The sequence below is a fragment of the Stegodyphus dumicola genome, chromosome X2, assembly GCF_044657685.1.
Source record: "Stegodyphus dumicola isolate Sdum_Otavi_A_Nest chromosome X2, ASM4465768v1".
NCBI classification, from domain to species: Eukaryota; Metazoa; Arthropoda; class Arachnida; order Araneae; family Eresidae; genus Stegodyphus; species Stegodyphus dumicola.
The window spans coordinates 190,603,113-190,615,597 of record NC_140781.1 but is presented as its reverse complement, the minus strand read 5'-3'; the positions used below and the strand labels follow the sequence as shown (position 1 = coordinate 190,615,597).

At 33.3% G+C, this 12,485-nt stretch overlaps 1 protein-coding gene and 1 non-coding gene across 4 annotated transcripts in view; both read right to left on the bottom strand.

Annotated features, from left to right (window-relative positions):
- The window catches only part of LOC118183513 (transient-receptor-potential-like protein), a 503,203-nt gene that overhangs the window by 323,489 nt on the left and 167,229 nt on the right, over window positions 1-12,485 (bottom strand). The window lies entirely within an intron of this gene.
- On the bottom strand, window positions 10,244-10,315 carry TRNAA-GGC (transfer RNA alanine (anticodon GGC)). The gene has a single exon. It is a non-coding gene; the product is annotated as a tRNA-Ala (tRNA).

The window sequence follows — 12,485 nt, the reverse complement described above, 5'->3', positions numbered from 1 at the left end:
TAGATTGAAAGATTCTTTTACTGTTTTTAACTGATTAAAAAGCGTTATACTGTCCATAGCGAGTCTTCGCCTTTGGAAGTTAAGTAAGACCCAGAACATAATTTTTGAAAGCAAAGAGAAGTGCATAATAGAAAAATTTATTTGACCACAAAAATGACTTAGAAGGAAACAATAAAAATTACGATACCATTGGCTTGAAGCATAAAAATAACGTTTATTCCTCACTTCTGAAAGAACCGCCTGTTTGAAAAGCCTCCCACTCAGAACTTCTTATTGCAGTTAATCTGGGATTAAATCTAATTTATCTCAATAATAATTATTTCGATTGACTCAATCTCAGTATACAAATTATTGCATATCCACGAAGAAGAGTTATCACCATTAAGTATCAATTTCACAATTCCGGAGTGAGGAGTTGATACTGTAGAAAAAGAAAGAAACTTAAAGTTTTAACCATAGAAAAATAAAAAAATGCATACTACCTTTCACATTACATGAGGTTGTGAAACTTCTCACGTAATAATCCTCCAATTTTTTCCCTCAATATTCTAGCCATTCATCGATGAGTTGCTAACTCTGACCGTGTCTTTATATACAGTGATTTATATACACTACATGCACATCAGAAGCAACGGATGAATAAATGAACAGTATAAACTACAATTTATTCAAAAGTTTGTTATTTTTATAACACGAGCGAATTTTTGTTAGAAATTTCTCCATGAAGGCATCCTTTCCCTCAGGCAGACAGCCTTTGCTGTGATCAAGTAATTTAATCCCAGTCATAAATTGCAAAGTAAAGATTATTGTGTCATAAAAATAGCATATATCTATTTGAGTACTAATTTTATACTTTGAATGTGACAACTATAATTTATTTGAAAAGGTATGAAAATCATATTACAAATTTATTCCCTAGTTCTAAAGGCATTAAGTGGAAATTTTCTTTTGTTGGGAAAACACTAGTAGAAATAAATAAATTTTAAATTTAAATTGAAGAAAGTTATCTAAATTTATATTAGAATTTAGCATATGTGGGTTTTACGAGCTAAACATAACTATAAAAAAAGAATATTTAAACCAAGATTAAATTTATACAACACAGATCAACAATAAAAAATTAAATCGCTGTGAGAAAACAAACAGAAATAAAGTCTTTTTCCTTCCTTGAGAAAACAAATAAAATATTCTGATTCAATTTCTCTTTCTGCCTTCACGTGTTCACCGTTTTCGAGAGCTAAATTGAAAAATTGTCTAAATAAGGTTTCGCTTCATAGCCATGTAAAGAATGTATTCGATCGTTGAGGGCAACTTAGTTTGCTTCTGTAGTTTAAATAAATCGTTGGCATTACGTATTCAGAGATTGCAAAGCTGCTGTTACGTTTTTGAAATACGGTGGTTTAGTTCAAATAAAGTACTTCTACATCGTTTCTTAGAATTTTGCTTTAATACTGACAGAATTACAGTCGTTCGAAAAGTGTTTATCAATTACTAAGCTATATGAATCATTGCATAACTGAGCAAATGAAGCAAGTTTGTTTTATATGACTCGAATATTAGATTAACTGAATCGTTGTTTGAAGAAATAAAGAAGCACAAAGCTGAACATGTGTTTCAGTTTTGATAAATATCTTCTAGACAACAACTCATATGTCAGCTGAAAGAAAATTAAAAAATGAATTCCTTTCAGGTTTCAGCCAAGCGAGCATTTTTGTAACGTAATTCTAAAGGAAAGTTAAATGGTGAAGATGTTACTCTCTTCGTGGTTGATATGTTCATTTGTTTACGAAGAGCATTGCATAACAAATACGGTCTCTGTTTCTATCTTAGAACTGATTACATTGTATGCAACGTGGAGCAATAGTATATCACTTTGACGGCAAGTCACAAACTCCGTCAATGATAAAATTTACTTTCACTAATTAACAAGCTCATATTTTGTTTGTACCGCTGTGGACGCTAATGATACATTTGTTTGAGGCTTATTTCGGGGTGAAGAATACGAAAAACCAGCAGCGACTTTGCCGGGACTCAAACTTCGGACCTTCCGGTTTCTACTTGCTTTTTATTGCGTGCCATGAAGGCACGCAATAAAAAGGGAGAAAATACCTTATCTTTTCCCCCTTAAACGGTGACTGGAAATAGGGCCGTATTCGCCAAATCCAACTGGTGGCGAATTATCATTCACCATATTTTTAGCTCAGACGCCACTTTACAATAGCCAGGATAATTTTATTTTGAAGCAACTTTCCTATTACTCTAGCTTTCAACTCACACTTTCTTTCCAGAATGTAAATGAGGTAGTGTGCATTTGTTAATATGAGGTAGAAAGAAGTTAGTATTTAAGAAAAGGTTTTTGGAAGATGAATTTAGAGATAGGAAAAGAGAGAATGCGTGTTCTACCTACCTGAAGGCCACGTTGATATCGTTAATTTACTAGTGATTAGATTTCTGTTGCGTTAAGCGCTTTTAGCCATTAGGCTTGTTTATGTCGAACTTTACGAGTCAGAGTCTGCCTGTGCGTCTAGTGACTTTTGAAAAGCCGTCAGACTAACTTTATTCTGTTTTATTTGAAATTACTTGTTGTTTATGCTAGCGAAAAATACAAGACATTACAAGGTTTATTTCGTAGCAGTACACACCAAAAATTAGCCATGCCCTCGTCCGGATTCAACTTTGGATCGTCCGATCGTTAGCCGGAAGCTTACAAATTGCACAACCAAAGTACGCGGGAAGAAGGTAGAAATTATCTTACAAGTTAACAAGCTAATGAAAGGGATTTGGAATTGCTAAGTGGAAAATGTAGCGCTAATATGCACCCTTAATTAAGGAAAGATATCACAAGTAGATTTGTGAAATATAGCTTCTGGATATAAAATTCTAATAAATAAGTTTTCCATCTTCCAACAAAATCAAAAAGGTTTTATAAACACTCAGAAAATGCAAGATGTGCAAAATATTATCTCATGCATTCCAAATGAATACAAGCCATTTAATGAAAATCTGACCTTTTTGGTCAATCCCCGTAATGCAAGTACTGAATTCACAGAATATTCTACAGCATTTTGTAATTTTTGATAATATTGCATTACTTTAATAATCATTGCTTGTTTATTTAAATACCTTTCCATTTGTTTTCTAACATTAGTGAGTACAAAGGAAAAATCTGATATTTGTTTTGATAATAAGTTAAATATTGATGAAATTTAGGTCATTAAAGAAAGCTCTGCAGTTCGCAATGGAAGAGTAAAACTTTTCCAAAGAAAAGAATTTTGTATTTTTCCTTTCTTCAAACTGTCAGTTCAGCGCGTTATGTAGCTTTGATAATGAAAAATGCAAAATTTAGTAAATTTGAAGATTTGACCAATATTTATTAGTAGAGTATGAAAGAAAGATCAATGAAAGGTACTAAACAAAAGCTTAAGGAATAAGCATTAGTCTTCACCCCTGTTAAAATGTAATTATTTTTCCTTTCAAGATGCTAAATATGTGCACAATTTCATAGAAATTTTAACTTATATTCTTAAACAAATAAAATTTCAAACTTTCTTTTATTTATGAACACATTACTTTCTTTGTGACATAACGGAATTGAATGTCTGTAGATTGATTGTCAGATTGAAGGGCCGATGACTGAACGAATGGCGTTTATGGGGAGCTTTCCCTGACACAAAAAGAAAAACGTCTTCTGTCTCCTTTCAAGCCAAATGTCTTTAAAGAGAAAAGATTGCGGTCTTTTGCGTGACATTTTACTTTCTGTATACATCTGGTGGAATCGCTATCGACTGAAAGTATTGTAAAGGTATAATTTGAAAGCGAATGCTTTCGAATTTTAAATTTTACTAATAATGCCAAAACACTTCTTTTAATATTCTAAAGGCGTCTCTTATTATAGAGGAAATGCAATTTAGGTAAGACACTAAATATTATTTGAGTAAGGTTTTTGAACAATGAGACTTTGAAAGATATGATGTGATATTTAAATTTAAATCATTGAATGTGCAATAAAACTTCCAATGACTTCCTTTAAATCATGTGAAGCTGTTAATCTCAGACTGGGGTTTAGATACCAGTTTGTACTCTATAAGGCATTTCTCCCTCTTTCCTCGCGTGCCTTCGTGGTGTAGTGGTTCTGCACGCTGGGCCGGTTTTCCAGAGGTCCGTGGTTCCGTTCCCGGCGAAGGCGTTTGCTTATGTTTCATCTCTCCTGCTTCCTTTAAAATACTTAATGTCTCTACAACTCTTTTATAAATTTCGAAAATTATCTGTAGTATTCATTGGCTAATAGTATGAAAATGTGAAATTATGACTGCATGCATCATTTTCAAGTCACACCCTTAAGAAACACAGGCCTAACCAGCACTCGAATGGTTGAAGCTAAGAAACACTGGCAGTTCTTACAGGCTTCTATGACCAGAAATTGAATGGGCTAGCTCTACGAAGTTTTGTGGTTTATGTAACGTGTAGTATAAGTATTTCGGCTAGAAAGTCCTTTAAAATAGTATTCCTCTACTTTAAACACACAGTCTTGATATGCCTTGACATAGTAAAATAATCCACTTTAGTACCTTTCACAATACATCAAAACACTGATGAGCACTTAACTGGAGGGTACACAAGTTAGGCCATAAGTGTCTATTTTTCTTACAGTAGGTACACAAGTTAGAGGAGGGTACACAAGTTAGGCCATACGTGTGTATTATTCATATTCTTCTTACGGTTAAAATTCCTTCCATCTTCTCACGTCTTTGTTTCATTTTCAGGTATTGCCAAAACCAACAGTTTCATTTCTCCTTCGCTTTATCTAGCCTTTTTCGCTTTTGAGAATAATACTATTGCTGTTATGAAATGTTCATTTAAGTTTTGATTGCTTCATCTCTTCAGCAGCTGTATTCAGCTCTGTATCAGAAGCATCTTCTTTCCTTGCTATTAACAATCATAAATATAAAACTAAATAAAGTTTTACTTTTTAAATGTGCAATTTATTTTTGTATAAAAAGACTGGAGACAGAGACAATTTAATCTGTAAAAACTGGCAAAACCCTTATCTAACCAGAGCAGCGATTAACGATCCTAATTCCAATCCAAATTTGCCTTCGGCTTTTAGAGAAATTATGTTTTAGTTCTGGTTTCGCCAACAGATGGCGCCACTTGCTTATTCTTGTCTAGGCTTTCTTATCTTATCTAATCATTATTTCCTATCTTGTTCATTTGCGGTTTTGCAGCTGAAGATGATGGTTCGGTAAAACCATCGAAACTAGTCCTGTGAAAATTTTGTAAATATAACGCTTATTTTTGTTGTTTGACTTCTGAATTAGTATTTATTCGGCGTGTTATTGTGTCTTAATTTCAGAGCATAGAATTTCTTTAACATAATAAATATATATACTTATTATCCATATACTAAGTTTCATTCCGAAAGGTTCATTTTTAACTATGCTGGAGCTTCCCCCTGTTAAAACGAGTCACTCTGAATATGATATCTGCAAATTAAAAGTGACCTACATTTCAAAGTAACGGCTGAAATCGATTTAAAGGATTACAAGCATCGAAAGCAGTTTAGCAAAAGAATTCCAGAGGTCCCATGACACCAGATTACATCTGAGTGAAACGGGAAGACAGAATTCTATTCACTTTTCAATCATCGCGATCAAAAGTGATCTTTCAACGAAAGATGATATTTTTTTAATCTTTTTTCCATTAGGCAGCGTAAGATATTTTGAGTCATCTAACTGATTGAAAATAACCTTTAAGGTTTCATTATCCTCTTAAACGTGCTAAGTAGAAATTTTGATAGTTTCATTGACCTACCAGAAAAACTGTCAGCTAAGAGAATTCAGGATCCGATATTACAATTAAATGGAATATATCCCTAAATGAAACAGGCGAATGTAGTCAATTTAAAATAAAAGTAACATTTTAAAGAAAATATAAAATGTCTCAAACGAAATCCTTTTCATCTACAGAAAACTACTGTAAAATGTTTTCTTTTAGCTCATCAGTGTTTTCTTTTGCAATATATAAATGAGCAGCTTAGTGAAAAAGATGGTCGAATGATATATATAGATGGTCATTCTAAAAATTGGAGATACGGAAATAGCCGCATTCTGAAATTCTAAAATTTTATTCTCTATTTTGCATTATTTTGTAAATATTATTAGAATTCTAATTTTGGACATACATCTGTAGCAGCATTTGTGCACTCTTTTAAGGTTCAAGACATTAGCAATGACCGTCCCTCAAAGCATCTTACTATCTACTAAATTTAGCATAGTACTGAATTGACTTTAGGAACAACTATTTTACAAATTTTCGAAAATTATGCATCAGTGGATAATTTCAAAACTTAATTATTTTAATTGCCTATATTGGGCATTTGAGAGTACAAAAGTACAGAAAAGAAAGGTTTTTCTACAGGAAGTCAACTTTATCATTGATATGTCTGTGTACACCCGCTAAAACGTTTTCCTGAGTAAATTTTAAAAAATGCTCAGTGACTTTCTGTGAAACAGAAACTTCTGTGGAAATTACGCCTCCAAAAATACGAAATGAAATTTTTAAAGCGCTCGGACACATCTTATTTCGTTACTTACAGGAATATTTTCTGCTCTCGGACACACATTTTTTCCTCTTTGCAAGAATATTTTCTCGTTTGTTGTATACTACCTCAAAAGGACATTTTATACATTTCTTAAGCAAAATTTACGAATCTGAAGGACACTTGGCCGCTTGAAGATATTAATAGCTCGAAATTCGAGGGTTTTCTGAAAAAAAGTCTTTTTAAAGTCTTCGAGTGGTAAAAATAAGTCTAACATTCCTAATCCACGAATGTGTCATGCATGTAAATGCTTCGGTGAAACACCGAAATCTGGAGAATGTCGACTTTCACCGGTGAATGTTAACATTCACATAGTCGCTTGGTGTATGTCTGAAATATTTCCCAAATATTCTTATTTCTCACTTACACCGGTAAATGTCGACATTCACCCTGTACTAATGGGGAATGTTGGACATATAAGAATATTATATTTTCTTTTCCGTAATTCAGTCGCGAAATAACGCACTTGAGACTTAAAATAAGAACTTAAGAATATACGAACTTAAAACACACAGTGCATTCAAAAGTAGAAAGGAAAATAACAGAAGTTAAAAACTTGCTAAATTATGTGATTCAAAGCTAATTCATTGCAACAACTTAAACTGTTATGACACTTTGAAATGCACAAGAGGCCCTTGCTTTTACAACTGCATTTATTTGTGGAACACTTCCTTTTGCAATAGAGTGTACATATATTCATCTCTTTCCTACCTACACCAGAGCATATCTGTGATTGTTGACATACACCGGTGAGGGTCGAATGAACAAGAATGTAATGCAATATTCGATCTTTCACCGACGTGTTTGGTGAATGTTGACATTCTCCGGTGAAAGTCAACATTCTCCAATTTCGGTCTTTCATGGTAACATAAACATTAACAGCCTCGCGAAAGGCCGCTTGGTTAGTGCCAGCATACACTGATTGTTCAAGCGTAATTCAAGTTTCGGCGAAGGCGACTGACTGCCTTCATGAGAGTTTTAGTGTTTTTCTTCATGCGAGCTAGTTTTTTTTTTTCATGCGAGCTAGTTTCTCTTAACTATCCTTCACAATGCCATACTTTCCCTTACACAGACAGCATTTGCGTGTTTTGAAACATTTAAAAAACTTAACCTGCTAAGACTATCAGGACTTGTATTTCTCTTGATTTGCGTTGGAAACATGAATGGTCCTGAATCGAAACAGGGAGCTTACTCAAGCTATGTTCAAGAAAGTGTGAAGTAGACAACACAAGCAGGAAGGGTATACAAACCCTTTATTTCTATCTTTTACAGGATCTTCCGAGCTTCGAAATACAAAGACCAACCACTTGTGGTCTGAACGTAAGAATATAAAAACTACTAACTAAAACTATAACTAAAAACTAACTTTGAATTAGTATACAAATGCCTAGCACTAAGATTGGCCTTTATTTAAAGAAAGGTACGTATGTAGTACGCCGAGCTGCTTAAACTACAATACGTTTGCAAATAACAAGAGGGCTAAAAATCTGGCCTTAAAGGTAACCAGCAACCGAGTGAAAACACGTAAAACTACAGTGGCAAGGGGCTTGCTTCCTATAACTCCTTCCTCTCTCTCTCTCTTGGCAAAAAGCCACAACTTAAGTACTTGGCGTTAGCAAGACAATTTGTATAAACAAGTTAAAGCATATAATTCTGGCCGGAAGTAGAAAATAAGAAGTGATAGTACAGTTTTAAAATAAAATAAACGTTAGTAAAACTTAGGATCCTTACAAGACTAATAATGTAAACACAAACATACATATGAAACTATAAATCAGATATTTCATGATACATTATAAGACGGGTTAATATGAAGTTATTTAAATTCTTGAAAAAAATGACTGAAAAGCCATTTTGGAATTCGAGTATGTAGTGCAAAAACTTTGATTTAACATACAAGGTTAAGTATCAGTCAGGGAAATGTACGTATTTGTTACTGGTTAAAACTGATGTTACACGAAACTAACCTGAATTTAAAAACATGCTACAGAAGATTGAAAATCGTTTTATATGTGTTTCCCATTACAATAGTCAGTCTTTTTAACTGCAAACTGCTCAATTTCGAGGTACTTAGTAGTGATCAACTGGATGAAGCCAAGGAATGCTAAGACTTCCCTCACTAACTGCATTCCTAGTGATTGCAAGAACAGCTTGTTAAATAAAGTTATAGCACTTTGTTAAGTGAATTTCGAAGCACGCAAATTACGAAAACTAATCAACTTTTCTTTGAAAGTCCTTTTCGCAATTGTTTCTTCAGCGAGAAGAGTCTGAATGCGCTTTTTTGCAATTAATTATCCACCCTCTAGATAGAAGATGAAATTTTCAAATACCCTAAAACAGTTATTTTTAGATCACCGCGATAATATCAAATCAAACGGACAACTACACCACATATTTTCCAATTTACTATTTACATAGTGCGATATTTTTCAACTCGGTAAAGAGTTGAAAGCTTTACTGAAATGATTCGGAATTCACTTAACTCTCAGAAAACAGTGACAGGTAACAGAAACGGTCTTAGGTACAGGGGTTTCGAAAATCACAAAAGTGTATGCAAAACCATCAGTGCCTATATCCGAACAAAGAAATACTTTAAATCTAGCAGAACTTCTACCTTAGGTTGGAAGCAACTTCACATTCAACATTAATGATTAATTTTTTAAAATTAACAATTAATTAATTTAGTGAACATAGTGATCGAAATTTCTTTTTAGGAAAAGCTACTATTCTCTTGACTTTTCATTTTACTCAAAATTTCCTTTTTTAAGTATGCAGCTTATTAAACATGAATAACAATATTGTTATCCTGACAAAATTACTACGTATTTTAAATTCAGATGAATTATATTTTGGAAATATAATATCCCTTAAACTAGACTATCTCATTGCATATGTCTCCCTTCAGATCAATTTGCATAAAACTTTAAAATTTGAAACAGTTCTGATTGTAAGAAAAATCCATTGTAACTGAAGGTGAAATTAATCAATCACCTTTCCAGTTCAAAATCTTAGTTTATAAACCAGATTAAGTTAACACTAAGTAATAATCCTATGTTAAAAGTATAATATAAATAAAATAATATAATAAAGTATAAAGTAAATAAAAATCCGATTTTCTTTCTTTAATGATGTTGAAGGTTTTAACTGTATCTTTAGTGATATATCAAAATATATTGAATATTGTTTTTTAAACATATAAGTCAAATGTAACTTGTAAAAACATTAGTTATTTTTTGGGAAGCAGGCAAGATGAAAAATATGCAACGCCTTCGCCGGGAATCGAACCGCGTACCTCTCAAATACGCGCTGAGCGTGCAGACCACTACAACACGAAGGCTCGCTAAGAAGGCGGGAGAAATACCTTATAAACTAAATCTAAATTTTGGTGATCTAGATATTAATAGCTCCTAATAAAAATGCGAACATTCTTAATTATTTTTAGCAAACGCATCATTTGCAGTTAGGTTAAAGCAGCAGAATGAAGAATAGCTAAAACTCAACTTATATAATAAAGTCAAATATGAAAAATTAACAGAAAAAATAAACCCAAAAATGAAAATTAACAGAAAAGGAAAAAAAAATCTACCAGATCTTGTAGAGTCATTAGGTTAATTGGAAGCAGCCGGAGAGATGAAAAATAGCAACCGCCTTCGCCGGGAATTGAACCACGGACCTCTGGAATGCCGGTCCAGCGTGCTACCGTTACACCACGAAGGCACGTTAGGGAAGTGGGAAAAATACGTCATATACTCCGTTTTTTAAAGGGAGAGTAGTGTTTTAAGGGACCTAGTCGCCAAATTCCTTAATGTGGAGAATTATCATCCACAACCCTTTTAGTTCGGGCGCCACTTGTAGAGTCATTAGGTTAATTGGAAGCAGAAAAGATTAAAAATATGCAACCGACTTCGCCGGGAATCGAACCACGGACCTCTGGAACGCCGGCCCAGCGGGCTACCGTTACACCACGAAGGCACGCTAGAGAAGTGGGAGAAATACCTTATAATCTTTCTGTTTTTATTTCATAATTTCAGAATTCTTCAGATTATTGTTCTAATTATATTAATTCTGGGGACTCAGTAGCAGAATAATAATGAGTAAATTTTTGCAAAATTATTTTTTAAATTCTTGAATAGATTTCATAAATACATAATAAAATGAATTTCTATTAAATCGAAGTATAAATTTCAATTTTTCTTAAATAACATTCTTTGTTTAATATGCACGTAAATTCCCGAATTTTGTAATTCCTGCCTTAAACTTTATAAGTCTTAAGCCTTCTTTATAGCTTTAAGTCTTTTTATGCTGTTTCTTTCTTTGGAAGGCTTTGGTTGCTTTTGGAAGATTGCGTTAATCTTTCTTTAGATTTTCCAAAGGTAATTATGCTGTCTTTCTACATCAATCTCTACGTGGAATATTTCTTCGTCATTGACAAAATAAACCGCTCTCACACTCCTGTTTTTGATAACACTTGAAAACGTGTATCAATAGTAAATGTGATAATAAAAGTAAAAAGATGAAAATCACATTATAATAAAAAATCACAAGTAAATCAAGAATAACAGAACTAAAGTCTAACAGCAATAATGTAATTCAATAAAATAATTTTTGTTACCGATGGATCTTTGTGATGTTATGGTAACATTAAATTTTTAAATTTCAGCTCGATTAATCAGTTCGGTTTGAGCTCGATTAATCAGTTTGAGAGATTGATCGAAACGTTTTGAATTGTTCTCTTTTCAACTTCTAACACAGCTTTAAGGTATTATAGTATATAAAATTGATAAAAGTTATAAGCTATTTCATCCTTCCTTTCTGCATGCCTTCGTGGTGTATTGGGAAGCATACTCGACGCGTATTCGAAAGGTCCAAGATTCGAATCCCGGCGAGGGCATTGCTCATTTTTTATGTCTCCTGTTTCAAAATAGCCTAAAGTTTCTACAACGTGAACCTGTTTAGTGAAATATGGTTTTGACTTATCCTCTCCTATCATATTTTACAATAATGTTTAACTTGTAAAACTGAGTTCAATTAATCAATTAAAGTTTTGGTCGCCCTGTTGGTATGGTAACAAGAAAGTCTGCTACCGCAGCCTTAGGGCATAGAATTTCACGCATAGTCAGTGTATAGTGTATTGTGGTAATGGGCACTGAAAATACTGTTGAACCGAAAGTCGTTCCAAAACGTGTTTGTAAGAGAAGGGGTTAGGATAGCCTTGGATCCATCAAAATTGAAAAGAGCTAAGCATCCTCGTACCGCAACTTATATTATGCTTAAGTTCTAAACCAATCAAATGCAACCCTTGCTGCTTAGCCATCTTTTTCTAAAATGGTCTAACATACAACAAGATTGAGATATGTAAGACACAGCAACAGATTTTTTTTACCTGCATCTGCCAGACTGGTTAGACATGTTACCCAACTGCTACGCTGTTAAATTAAATGTATGCATGAAAAATATCTAGAGGCTTAGTAAATTACACTCAAGTTTACCTTTAAGTTTACCTTGTGTGGATTAGCATTTGGAGGGAATTAAGAGAGTTAATTAGCTCCTTTGGTTTATGGAGCCAGGAAAACTACTCACAGAAACTGTCTGCTACTAACAAGGCAACTTTCAATTTTACATGTTCACAATTCCTGAGCAGATATGCAAGTCTACTCATCTTCACACCCATGGTAATAAACATTTAGCTGTTGAGTTATTGTAAATATAAAATTTAATTCGCATAAAACTAACGATGTTTGGTAATGCCGCTCAGTTATATTTTTACGTGTAACAAAATGTTTAATTTCAATAAATGTTTCTTCATAATTTTACAGCAGTTCCTACAGGAAGATACGCAATTCCTTGAATATGTATGAAATCAGTAAATGGTATGTTTCTACAGAAG